At 47.5% G+C, this 14,404-nt stretch overlaps 1 protein-coding gene across 1 annotated transcript in view; it reads right to left on the reverse strand.

Moving 5' to 3' along the window:
• The window catches only part of DISP3 (dispatched RND transporter family member 3), a 42,253-nt gene extending 28,475 nt beyond the window's left edge, over positions 1–13,778 (reverse strand). The window contains exon 1 of the mRNA XM_066637676.1: positions 13,716–13,778. The gene's annotated coding sequence lies outside the window, so the exon portion shown is untranslated. The remainder of the gene's footprint in view (positions 1–13,715) is intronic.
• Positions 13,779–14,404: the final 626 nt, after the last annotated feature.

A 14,404-nucleotide genomic window follows, 5' to 3' on the forward strand; every position in this document is an offset into this window, starting at 1 on the left:
AAGGTAGCCTCCACACTCCCTCTAAATAGAACGATGGTGCCTCGTGCCACAGTTATGTAAAGTGGTTGAGAATTTTATTTAAAGGCGTTCTTTTATCTTGAATATATATTTGCTTTGCAGAGCACTACATTCCTATGGCAAAAGAGAACTCCACGGCATGCACTGCCCATCATAAACAACCCTCTGCTACCAGAGGTGTATTTCCATCTTGCTACTAGTGTTTTAATAAACACTAACACAGTTCTCTGGTGTTGGCCTCTAAAGAGGAACCTGCTCTGTATGAGAAACGCATCTCATTTCCGAGGAGCACATGTCTTATCTCAGCTGTAAGTGGATCGCTCTGGGAATAAAGCATTTACCTGCTGATGATCTTGCTCTTTAGTTGTCATTGAATCACACTTTTATTGCCACCTATGATGCGGCAGAAAATCTGTCGCCCTAAGCACACCCAACGCAGTGACAGCAGTGACAACAGAAGAGGGAGGAAAGGGAGGGAGTTGCAGAGACACCAGTTGCTTTTAACACAGTGTTCTCCCAGACAGGAGGTTTAGAAGAAGCAGAGAAGAGCCGAACTTTGGACTTGTCCTTTTTTGAAACGGAGAGACACAGAGATTCAAGATGGTACAGTCCTGATCAGGATGAGGGGTGCCTATGTGAAGTGACAGACTCCAAGGGATGAACTGAGCAGTAGCATAGCCAAGGGGCATATTATTTCTGGCACCCAAATGCACTGTGTAAGCAGCCCCTCCCACTCACTGTTGGAGCCATTGGGGCAGTGACAGCAACTTGCAGGCCCTTGCCTTCAACTCCCTTCTTAAAACCCATCTTGTCCACAAAGCCTACAGGCCCCGTCTCTGTCTGTAACCAAGAATACTCCAGGCACACAAAAGGTTATGGTTCCCTATTACCCTGTCTCTATCCCGTTTCCTCCCTGCATTGTCCAACTCAGTGATTGTTAGAAAGAGAAGGCTCTCCAAGAGCCATTAGAACTTTCCCCAAAGCGAGTCTACCTGTTGCATTCCTGAATTATTCATGCCCTGCTCTCTTGCTCTCCCCTCAAAAACCCTCCACTGTGTGAATAAAATTCTGCCCCAGTTCTGCCTTGGTACTTCCCATTCTCAGTGTAGAGTGAGTGGAATTACCTCCCCAATGAGGTTCCCCATTACACCTCTGCATGCACCAGCCCTGTGGACTTGCCTTCTTCCAATCCAAATGGATGCAAAAATAGGCAGGATCCTCTTTGGGTGCAAGCGTGAAAAACATTTCCTACTTTAATACAGGAAATAAAATGGCACATTGGTTCACAGCAGTCAGAAGAGGAGATGGAGGAGAATTACACAGATTGAGAAAATGTAGAGGGGAGGCTGGTCTTTGAACTCTTTCTTTGGTACTCCAACTCAAGAGGCACACATTGAGCACGCCCCTGGGGCCACCCACCAAGTACTTCCTGAATGGTGGCATCTTCAGACTCTCTTTTAAGAGAACAAATGGGAGCCCAGTTCTTTTTATATTGAGCCTTTCATTCTCTTGCAGGCTTGTCTGTCTTTCTGTTCAAATTCAGCTATAAAAATGGGCTCTGAGATTCAGTCTGGCATGCAGAGCTGCCAGTTGACAAGAAAAGGAGGGGCTGGCGGAGGAGGAGAGGAGGATTTCAAGAGACCTGGGTGGATCGGCTTCTTTGCCAGTGCAAGCCAAGATTGTTTGGAGGGTTCTCCCCCTCCCCGTCCCCAGCGAGGCCTTTTAAATCCACCATTAATGCAATGGTTGCAATGCAAGAAAATCAGTCTTCTCCCCCCCCCCCCCCACACCTCAGTGGGAGGATTTGGAGCTTGTTAAAAGGGAACACACAACAGACAAAAGAGAAACTCAGAGATATTCCTTTGATGATGGGAGACTGGTTCTGCACTCCAAGAGCTGGAAATTGCCACAGACTTTCAAGAAAACAGCCTTAAAGGGGAATTTCTTGTGAAGCAGATGAGGCAGGAAAGAGGCAAGACATTGCGTTACAGAAGCCTGATCTGGTGGAGTCAATAACCCTTTCCAGTTGATACTGTGCGCCTCCAATCAGAGGCTCTAATTGCCCTTTGGTGTAGCCCAGTGGTTCCCAAACTGTGGGTCTAGACCCACTGGTGGATTGCGACCTGATTTTTGGTGGGTCACCAGATGGAAAGATCAGATAACAAATTGCCTCAAGCCCTGAGGCTATTCAGAAATCAGATACTGTCACTGCTGATTACCATGTAAAGAGCTTTGTTCCTGCAGTCTGCAAGCATGTGTCTGCAAGCATAGGGAGATAAATGTTTGAGTGTCTTTTTCTGGTTTTATTACTTATAAAAAAAATGTTTCTAAATCTTTTTTAAAAGTCTGGTAAACCTAGGTGGGTTCCAATAGAGCAGGGGTGTCCAAAGTTTTTGGCAGGAGGGCCACATCAGCTCTCAAGACACTGTGTCGGGGGCTGGGGGAAAAAAAGAATTAATTTACATTTAAAATTTGAATAAATTTACATAAGTTTATTCAAGCGAGAATAAATTTACATAAGTTTATTCAAGTTTACATAAGCGAGACTATGAGGAACGCATGGCCAGCAACATTAAGGGGAATAATAAAAGCTTCTTCAAATATGTTAGAAGCAGGAAACCCGCCAGAGAAGCGGTTGGCCCTCTGGATGGTGAGGGAGGGAAAGGGGAGATAAAAGGAGACTTAGAGATGGCAGAGAAATTAAATGAGTTCTTTGCATCTGTCTTCACGGCAGAAGACCTTGGGCAGATACCGCTGCCCGAACGGCCCCTCCTGACCGAGGAGTTAAGTCAGATAGAGGTTAAAAGAGAAGATGTTTCAGACCTCATTGATAAATTAAAGATCAATAAGTCACCGGGCCCTGATGGCATACACCCAAGGGTTATTAAGGAATTGAAGAATGAAGTTGCAGATCTCTTGACTAAGGTATGCAACTTGTCCCTCAAAACAGCCACGGTACCAGAAGATTGGAGGATAGCAAATGTCACGCCTATTTTTAAAAAGGGAAAGAGGGGGGACCCGGGAAACTATAGGTCGGTCAGCCTAACATCCATACCGGGTAAGATGGTGGAATGCCTCATCAAAGATAGGATCTCAAAACACATAGACGAACAGGCCTTGCTGAGGGAGAGTCAGCATGGCTTCTGTAAGGGTAAGTCTTGCCTCACAAACCTTATAGAATTCTTTGAAAAGGTCAACAGGCATGTGGATGCGGGAGAACCCGTGGACTTTATATATCTGGACTTTCAGAAGGCATTTGACACGGTCCCTCACCAAAGGCTACTGAAAAAACTCCACAGTCAGGGAATTAGAGGACAGGTCCTCTCGTGGATTGAGAACTGGTTGGAGGCCAGGAAGCAGAGAGTGGGTGTCAATGGGCAATTTTCACAATGGAGAGAGGTGAAAAGCGGTGTGCCCCAAGGATCTGTCCTGGGACCGGTGCTTTTCAACCTCTTCATAAATGACCTGGAGACAGGGTTGAGCAGTGAAGTGGCTAAGTTTGCAGACGACACCAAACTTTTCCGAGTGGTAAAGACCAGAAGTGATTGTGAGGAGCTCCAGAAGGATCTCTCCAGACTGGCAGAATGGGCAGCAAAATGGCAGATGCGCTTCAATGTCAGTAAGTGTAAAGTCATGCACATTGGGGCAAAAAATCAAAACTTTAGATATAGGCTGATGGGTTCTGAGCTGTCTGTGACAGATCAGGAGAGAGATCTTGGGGTGGTGGTGGACAGGTCGATGAAAGTGTCGACCCAATGTGCGGCGGCAGTGAAGAAGGCCAATTCTATGCTTGGGATCATTAGGAAGGGTATTGAGAACAAAACGGCTAATATTATAATGCCATTGTACAAATCGATGGTAAGGCCACACCTGGAGTATTGTGTCCAGTTCTGGTCGCCGCATCTCAAAAAAGACATAGTGGAAATGGAAAAGGTGCAAAAGAGAGCGACTAAGCTGATTACGGGGCTGGGGCACCTTCCTTATGAGGAAAGGCTACGGCGTTTGGGCCTCTTCAGCCTAGAAAAGAGACGCTTGAGGGGGGACATGATTGAGACATACAAAATTATGCAGGGGATGGACAGAGTGGATAGGGAGATGCTCTTTACACTCTCACATAATACCAGAACCAGGGGACATCCACTAAAATTGAGTGTTGGGCGGGTTAGGACAGACAAAAGAAAATATTTCTTTACTCAGCGCGTGGTCAGTCTGTGGAACTCCTTGCCACAGGATGTGGTGCTGGCGTCTAGCCTAGACGCCTTTAAAAGTGGATTGGACGAGTTTCTGGAGGAAAAATCCATTATGGGGTACAAGCCATGATGTGTATGCGCAACCTCCTGATTTTAGGAATGGGTTAAGTCAGAATGCCAGATGTAGGGGAGAGCACCAGGACGAGGTCTCTTGTTATCTGGTGTGCTCCCTGGGGCATTTGGTGGGCCGCTGTGAGATACAGGAAGCTGGACTAGATGGGCCTATGGCCTGATCCAGTGGGGCTGTTCTTATGTTCTTATGTTCTTATGTTCTTATGTAAGTTTACATAAATGAATATATTAAAGATGAACTTATATGAATGAATGAAGGTCTTGCAATAGCTCAATGCCTATAAAAGGCCTTGTACAAAGCAAGGCTCGCCTTTCCTTTGCTGCCGCTGCTGCATAACAGATGTGAAAAAGCAAGCAGTGAAGGGAGCTCTCATCCCACAGCTCACACAAGAGGTCAAACAGTCAAACAATGCTGAGAGAAGTTGTTTTGGGCCAGTGCAGGCTTCAACAAATCTCCGGAGGGCCAAAGGCTCATTGGAGACTGGGGGATCCCTGAGGGCCACATTGAGAGGCCTTGAGGGCCGCAAGTGGCCCCTGGGCTGGGGTTTGGGCACCCCTGCAATAATCGTTTAAAGAAGTGGGACCCGGTGCTAAAAAGTTTGGGAACCACTGTTGTAGACAATTGATGTTCATGTGCCTCTTTTACAAGAGGATGAGCACAACACTCTCCTAATAATCCAAGAGCAGCCCTAAAGATCAGCACAAAGAGTCCGCCTATTTCTTACAGTAGTCAGCTGGCATTTGTGCATTCAAATTGTGCATTTGTGCTGGCATTGTAGCATTCAAGCACTTGCCAAAGTCCATTTCACAGCAACCCTGTAAGGTATGCTAGTGCTGTCATTATCCTCAGTTTGCCAGAGCAGGAAGCATGACCAAGAGAGCAACCCCTTGTCTTTTTGTCACAGCCATAGTTGAGCCAGCAGCTCTAGCCTTTGCTATTAAACAAGGACTCAACAATGAAAACAGGAATTCTCTTTTCAGCCATCAGGACAGCTTTGAAGGATATATCCACGAAAGTGACAAGCACCAGGTTCATTCCTGTCTAGGCCAGTGGCCATCTTTGGAGAAGAATGTTGAATTCTTGATGAATACAGCTGAGGAAGTCTACAATCTAAGGGTCTGCGTATCCTGCAACCATAACATGTCAAGAGGGCACTCCTTTGGAGAACTCCCATTTATTGCAGAGGGGACTTACTTGGGAATAGGCACACAAAGGATTGCAATCCAAGTGTTTCACCAGATAAGATAATAAAGCTGCAATCCTGGGTACATGCTTTCCTGGGTGTAAGAACCATTGACACAAATGGATCTTGCTTCTGAACACACACACACAGGATTGCATGTCAGAGGCCACAACAGCAGCACTGGTGGGTTGGCTACGGGGCCCATCCAAGTTCACTCTTCTGTATCTAATAAAAATAAAGGACAGACAGGATGCTTGCCTCCCGTCCCTGCAGGAAGGCCACAAAGGATCCACCTTCCACCATTTGCATCCAACAGATCCAGTGTGACTCCCATTTAAGTTCAATCAATCAACAGTATTTATATACCGCTTTTCAACTTAAAGTTCACAAAGCGGTTTACAGAGAAAAGTCCAATAACTAAATGGCTCCCTGTCCCAAAAGGGCTTACAATCTAAAAAGATGCAAATGAATACCAGCAGACAGCCACTAGAACAGACACTGCTGGGGTGAGATGCATAGATTTGCAGCATAGATTCAGCAGTTTCTCACTCTTGCAAGACACCTGTTGCATCCTCTGTAACCTGCAAGATCAGGTAAAGCAACATTGGCTCCTTAACATCTCACCAGCAGAACAGGCTCCCCTTGCCCACTCCTGGCATGACACCCCACCACCACCACAGTGCTCCAACAGCTCACCCTTTCGCTGTTCAGGTTCTCTATCAACAAGGCCTGGCAGGGCTCAGTACTCCACAGTCTCCAGGCAGATGGTAGGGAGCATTTTTTGAGGCAGAGGAGGGAGAGCACTTGCTTTAAAGAGCCTAGAGAGGATCCCCAGGTGTTAAAGAGAGCCGACATCCAAGGGACACCCACACAAAACCCATATAGCAAATGAAGCTGGGGAGCAGAGAGATTAACTGGAAGCTGGGTCACTTAAAACTGGACAATGTATGGGGATAATAGCACCATGATACATTTATTGGGTCCCGCTGGAGTGTCAGGCACTAAAAAACTCAAAATGCTCACTATTCCTTCTCTCTGCTCTCCCCTCTATAATGCTCCTTGCTTGTGACCTACACTCAGCCAGCTTCACCATACTCAGGGGTAGGTGTTTAAGGACAATGAAATAGGAAATAGGATAATTCTTATTTGCCTTTTTGTTACCAAAATGCATTTGTATTCAGAAGTATATTCTCCTGGTACTTAAGAGTCTCCATTTTTGTTGCCCTGGCTAATGCCACCACTAGACTGACCCTCCAGACATGTGTCCTTTTTTTAAAAAGGCCATTTGAGCTAGCAGACAATTTCATCATCTTGTGGCAGGGAGTTCCACAAGTTAGATGAGGCATTCGTTGAATATGTGCTAACTTCAGCCTTCCATGGACTGACTGCATGAAGTAACCCCAAATTCTAGAATCAAATAACAAGCGAGATCATTTTTTTCTAGCATTGCAACATTGTGTGTTGAAATACACAAACAACTCTGAGCATTAAATTCCAAACAAAAACCCTTAAAAGCCCTTAACCCAAGAGCTGATCTTTCCAAGGGCACCTCAATCCTTTTTGTTCCATTTTTGCAGACATAAGTGGAGCAGCTGCTCACCACATTGTCAGAAACAACAAGGTACACAGAAAACTGCATTGTGTGACATTGCATGCTGGTCCCTTTAGTTCACTCACATTGATGCTGCCTGGAAACAGCTCTCTAGGATTTGGCAATCATTTCTCTGCCCAACATGGAGAGGATGCATGCAAAAACAGCATTCACAACACAGCACAACATGCAAAACAGATTCACTAAGAACATAAGAACAGCCCCACTGGATCAGGCCATAGGCCCATCTAGTCCAGCTTCCTGTATCTCACAGCGGCCCACCAAATGCCCCAGGGAGCACACCAGATAACAAGAGACCTCATCCTGGTGCCCTCCCTTGCATCTGGCATTCTGACATAACCCATTTCTAAAATCAGGAGGTTGCGCATACACATCATGACTTGTACCCCATAATGGATTTTTCCTCCAGAAACTTGTCCAATCCCCTACCACTGAGCTACAGCCCAAAGGTAAGGAATCTGCTCTGAAGCCATGTCTTTTCTTACTGGACTTATATGTCACTTTTCCTAATATAGCCAATGCCACTTACAAAAAAGTTTCACAATTAAAAAAGGAATAAACATGGGACACTTCAAAAATCTACACACAGAATGAGCAGAAGAAAATCAAGCCATGCCAGAGGAAAGACTTTCTAGAACTGTTCTTAGCCAGCAAAGAGTGAGCCAGTTTGATATCCCTTACAAAGGTGCTCCAAACAAATGCTGCCACCACTGAGAAGGTTACCTGCTGTGAAAGTCTATTTCATTTCTATTAACAGCAGGCCAGAGGAACTTTAATGATTTCAACAGGCAAATTCGTATGGGATCAGGCAGTCATGGTTAACAAGTTCCAGGCTGCTCTAGGGCAAGGGTTTCAACTGTGGTACGCCCCAGTAGGTCAGCTAGCACTTGACCTCACTGCCACAGGGACTGCAGGGCACCATGACTGGGATAGCTGTGCACAGAGCAGCAAAGTATGGTTATGTGGCAGTCTGGTCCTTTTCTTTGAGGTAACATGGCTGGCCAAGGAGGGTGTAGAGCAGAAGAGAATCAAGAGGCTGCCTCAGTCTTTCCCACCTGCAACATGGGTACAAGACTAACTCATCTTACAGAACTGTTGTAAGAACTGGGAAGAAGAACCTGCTTTCCCATGAGAACAAAATAAATTTACCATACCCCCAAAATTTAGTTTCACGAGAAATAGTAGCCCCACACAGTTTGGCAGGGGGAGCCAATTTATATAAAGTTTCACTTTCTCCATGTCCCTTTGCACTCTCTCCCCCATCAATGTTCTAAATGCAAGTTCCTATGCCTAGCTGCCACATCAGATTGGTTATGTTGTACTGTATATTAAATATGCGAGAGAATGATGCCACATCAGGCAAAAGTCTTAGCCAAGAGGAGAAGGTGACAGAGATTTATGCTGCCAACACAGGAAGACATTTTGGCAGCCCCCGGCTTTGATCCTCCAAGCTTTGACCCTGCCGGTATCTCCAAGCAGGGCTTCTTCAAGCTCCTGCAGAGGAGCTGCCAGTCAGGGTTGACTGTACAGGAGCAACAGTCAGACTCAGGAGGCAGCTTCACTGGATCAAAGGCGATACATCTCCAACAGCCCCCATGTTGTTCCCCATGTTGTTCCCTCTCCCCCCCCACACACACACTTCCATTAGCAAATGGGAATTCAACAGTACAGCCAGGCACACAGTAAACAGAAAGAGAGATGTAAAATCTCATCGTGATCCCCAACAGCAGCTCAGTCGGCCCCCTAGTATCAGAGGCACATAGATAATTAATTTGGACAAGGCTGCTCTTATTTTTATTTTTGAAGAGGCTGCCTACAAATCAATTTGATCTTCCTTCAGCTAAGCCTATATCCACAGCCCCCCCCACCCCACCCCGCTTTTCAGGGATGCATCCATGGCTAGAAAAATTTCTAATTCTGGTACTCCTGAATTTATCAATTTCTAAAGAGAAGGGGAACATCTACTCAGACCCTTCCTAAGCAGCCAAAAAAACATACTTCTTATTTTAAAATATTCTTTTGTACTTGGAATCTGGCAGCATTTCAAATGTTTGCATTGTTTGCCCAAAACTCTGAAAGCAGCAGATGGTTTTCTAGAAATGTAGAAGGGTTGCAAGGTACATTTTAGTAAACACCCTACTCCCTCCAGATAAAATTTCTTAACAGTTTGCCCTAAACAAATGCTCCCTAAATCCTCCAGCTTCAATTGCAGAGAAGCCAAGCACAACAGACCTCTTTACTTCCTTCTTATGAAGAGAGGTCTTTGTTGAATCCATGCACAGAACCTGCACCATCATCCTCGGGGACTCCCTGGAACGACATGCTTGGGCAGCAGCTGAAAACATGTTTCTCATTCAGACACGTTTTATCAAGAATATTTATGCAGTATAATGCTTTTCAACAACAAGTTTAAAGTGGTTTACCCAGCTAAGTCATACATGCCTCCTCGTCCCAAAAGGACTTGCAATCTTTAAAAAAAAAAAAGATGCAGGAGCAACACCAGTAAACAGGCACCAGAAAGCCGCTAAGCTGGAGGCGAAGAGGGACAGGGAGCAGCCAAAGAAGAGAAGGGAAGAAGAAAATGGCCCCGACAGACCAGAGATTTGCAGTGCTGTGGTTTGGCCCCAGGTACAGAGTTTCAAAGTGAAAGTCAAGGCATGGCTAAGCAGGAGTCAGTCCCACTGTGTTCAGCGGACTCAATCCCAGGAATGTGTGCCTAGGATTCCATCCTTAATTCTATCATCTCAACCACCTAAGGGCGTATGTGCTGGTATGCGTGAGAGCTAAACATCAGTGCAGGTCTGGAAACTGGAGACAGTGGAAGGTCGTTGCATGTTCTACTCCCCAAACTTGAAACTTGTGCAGTCTTGTATGTTTAAGTCTGGACAAATTTGTGGAGGAGGTGCTCCATCAATGGCCGTTAGCTATATGCAGCATATAGAGCTTCCACTTTTGAAGGCAGTATATCTTAGCTCCCTGCTTAGATATGTGAATCTGGAACAATCACAGGTGCATCCCTGCTTGCTCTTGCATCCATGACCCTTCCCTCTGTTCTCCTACATCATGTTCCAGACTGCAAGTCCTTTGGGGCAGGGAACTGCCTCTTCACTTTATGTAAATCATCAAGTATGGCAATTATGCTGCAGTTTTCCTTGTTCTCTGTCCTCAACATCTGAATGTGAAGTTTGTGCTATTTATTTTTTAACTAGAGACAGTGCGCAAGGTGGCGAGGTTCCTTCCTTCAGTCCCTGATAACAGGAAGCTTCCATTTAGCTATTTATCCTTGACATGGCTCTCCTCAATTGTAAGCTCCTTGGGCCAGGGACTATGAAAAGTATGGTACTGGACTAGAAAAGTGTTTGACCTGACCCAGGTAAGGCTCTTTACGCTCTTAAGACAGGGCCTACCAGCAGCTGTTAGCCACAAGAGGCAGACATGTGCCTTGACAGAATACCTCCAAATGCCAGCAGAAAGCTCTCATCTTCATGCCCTCTATCTCAGACGTACAGCGAACAAGAGGCTGAACTGGATGGGCCCTCACAGGGTTCTGTTCCCAAACATGTGCCTCATTCCTGTTTAAGTAACTGTTGTCAAGAGAGTCCTGCTTTGTTTTTCCTGCAGCTCAGACCTAACCAAAAATCCAAATTTCCTCAGAACTGCTTCTACTCGCCTCTCTTGGCATTTTGACATTAACTATCCATGAATTTTCCCCCCACTGCTGTGTATCTCATTGGAAACCTAGCAACTGAAATCATTACTGCCTGGAAGCAGCTGGGGGGGGGGTGGAAGAGAGAGAGAGAGAGAGGGAGGGAGAGAGGGAGAGATTTCTCTCCCCTTATCAACTGGGTTTTCACTCTCCAAGTCATAGCACACAATTGGATAGGATGAAAACCCAGAATTCTACAGAAGACTGGCTTTGATGGAGGCAGTCAGCCACTGGGGAGCAGAGACATTAATTGAGAATCACTCTCCTTCCTGATGGGCAAGGAGGAAAAAAGTGACAAACACTGAGAAGACACTCATCCAGTCTGCAGCTGCTGGTTTCTGCATAAGGAAATCAATGGCTAAGGCCAGAATTTGAACTGGCATGCATCCCAAGAACATCTGAATGGCCACTCTGGAAGCTGGAGGAGCCTTTGCTCCAATTCAGCAGAGCAAACATGGATCCTATAGGCAGACAGAGCCTCCATAGTCAGAGGCAGTTACCTCAAAATCAGTTACAATACACAAACAGAAGAAGAGGGCCATGGTCTCAATGTGGCTTCCCAGAAGGTTGGCCACTGGTTGATCCAGACTACATGGCCTCATGGTCAGATCCAGCAGCATTCTTTTACACTGTGCAGGCCTGGAAAAGGCCAACCTCAGTGACCACCCTGCCTAGCTGCAAAATGGGAATAAACAGTCTATGTTACAAACACAAAGCTACCCAATAGATGGGTTTGGAAGTAGTCTTGCTGGATGAGATCAGAACTTCAGTCTCACTGAATTCAACGGAGCTTACTTCCAGATAAGTGCACATAGCATTGCAGTCTAAGTTTGCCAAGTTGAATATACGGAGCAAACTCTCTTGCTCAGCTGCATGCTAATAGTATTTGGCCCAAGAGAAAGCAACTGCCTTGCGCATTAGTTGAAGGGAATCCCAACTAATATTGACTTCCTGAGGGGTAGCCATATTTGTTCTGCAACAACCCTTATAGCACCATGATGAGTAACAAGGTAACAATGAATAACAAGGTAACAAGTAACAAGACAGATGAATATTGGCTACTCTTAAACTAAAGGAACACCTCCAGTATACACCCCAACAAAGAAGAGAGAGGGAAGCCCTTACTGGAGTTATCATAATACCACTGATTAACCAAGCCTGCAATCCTGCACATGCTTACCTAGAAGTATGGCCCATTTTGCTCAATACTGCTTAATTCCCAAGCAGACATGCCTAGGATTGCAGTGCAAGCCCAAGTATGTTGCAATTAAGAGTGTATTCAATCAACGTCCAATCCACTCTACTGCTCGAAACATCTATGTTTCAGCACCTATGTTAGGACATCCAAAGAGATTTGAAATAAGCTGGAGATGCAGCATCAGCACCATGTCAAAGTTGAAAGCTTGGCAGTTGGTGCAAAAAGGCCATCCAAAGAGGCAACAGGCCAACCTCAGAGGGGAGGGGAATTCCACATGCACTGAGAAGATGCTCCCTCCCTGCCCAACTATGTCTCACGGGGACACCCAAAGGAGGGACTCCAGACGAATCTCTCAGTGCATGAGCAGGTTGATGTGGGAGGCTCTTGGTGAGTACCCATACTGTATAGAGCTTGATGCCAAACACATATTCTTCCCGATTCACACTGGTCTCCATCTTAACAGAGACCTCATCTTTTGCTCAAGACAGACTTTATCAGGCAACAATTGAAACTTCCCTCCCCCCACTTTGCTCAGCTCTCACATGTGCTTTCCCCACAAACAAAAGCAATTCCAGAAAGTAAGACCTGAGCTATACCCCAATTCCCAGACGCTGCCTTCCATCGACACACAAACAGCAAGCCAGGAGGTACCAGAGGACCTGCTCCAGCAGGCAGCTGGCTCCCAACTTCTCTGAGTTGGGACTTCTCCAAACCCTCTGCCAGAACCAGAACCTCTCACTCCTGCATCACTTCATCCCCAAGTGATGCCCCCCTTTCCTGTGGGGAAACCAACGCTCACCTGGCCACACACCTGGGCAGATGGGTGTTTCAGGAGGCAGGAAAACAGGAATAACACAGCATTCCCTTCGAAACACGTTACAGAAGGGAATCGAATTGATCATTTCATAAGCGGTTCAACTCAGATTAGTTAATCCAGAATAAACCGCTTTGCTTTTGCATCTCATCTCCTCCCACAACTCCAGAAAAAAAATAGCTTGGGGAGGCTTTACACCTACCTTAGATTTTCAAGCTGGGAGCTCTTGCTCAGTTGCAGCTGAGGACCTCCACCGACACCTGGGGTGGGTGGTGGGGCCTGCAGACACCTTCCTTCCCTAGAAGCAGCCACCACCACCACCAACAGGGGCCAGGATCAAGGCACTCCACGTGCCTCCTTCTAGGGACCAGAAGCTAGCAATATAAAACTGAAGAGGCCAGAGGGAAGCAGCACCTAAAAGGAGCCCCCTTTGGAAAGCCCCCCCCCGCCCCAGAACAGACCCCTCTCAGAAATTCAGGGAGTACACATCCAGGGCACCAGCAACTTTTCACAAGCACCCCACACAAGTCCCCAGTTGGTGCAGGATGCAGGATGGGTCTCCCCATAGGCTCCAGGTGAGAACCCAGAGACTGGTATGCTGGCAGCATCAGCGCACCTCCGATAGGGTCTCTCTACACGTTAAGGCAAAATGACTCCCCCCGCTCCCCGTAAGACTTGCACTCAACTAATCCGATGCAAGGACTCCCTCCCCGCCCCACACTTGGGAAGGGGCCCCGGAGAGAGAGCACACTGGGAGCATCGTTCAAGCCCTCCACGCGGGTCCACAGATGCTCTCCACCGACCCCCAGCAGAAACAGAGCTCCCCCAGCACAGGTCAGGCATGAAGGCAGTGCTGCTCACCGTCACATGTGAGCCCAATGCGGGGGTCGATCCCAAGACAAAGGCGCCCCTCGAGGAACCCACCGTCCTCCGCTCCCTGCAGCAAGAAGCAACACCCACCAACCAGCCCTACCAAAGGCGGCCGCAGCCTTTTATACCCCGCCTGGGCAGCCAAGTCTTGCGCAATCCGGCCTCTACCATCGCCCGGGCTGCGCGAGGGGGGGTGCAACCCCGCTGCCGCACCGCGCCCGGAGCGCACTGGGCTGGCTGCCCGGCCCGATCTCTCTAGGAGGCGCCTGGCCGGCGCGCAGCTGGAGGTGGCCGCTCGGCTCCCCGCTCCCGGCCCCTTCCTCCAGCACGGGAGGGATGGTACAGCCGGGGTGGGAGGGGGAAACACGCTGCGGGGGGGAAGAGGGGGACGAGGGGGAAGAGGCAGTGGCGTAGCCAGAGGGGGAGCAAAGCACCGATTTTTGCAGGGAGCCTGACCAGGGTGTGCAAGGAATGCCTCCCTTTTGCTCCCCACACCTGAAATGGCTCCCTTGCACGCCCCCTGAGGCTCCCTGCAAACTCAGTGCTTTGCACTCTCTCTGGCTACGCCAATGGGAGAGACCCTGTGAAAAGGGGTCTAAACAAGATGCTAAACTAGGGGGGGGGGTCCCTTTGGCCTGATCCAGCAGGGCTCATCTTATGATCACACTTGGTAGGGGAAA

The sequence above is a fragment of the Tiliqua scincoides genome, chromosome 9 (genome assembly GCF_035046505.1).
Source record: "Tiliqua scincoides isolate rTilSci1 chromosome 9, rTilSci1.hap2, whole genome shotgun sequence".
Lineage (NCBI taxonomy): Eukaryota > Metazoa > Chordata > Lepidosauria > Squamata > Scincidae > Tiliqua > Tiliqua scincoides.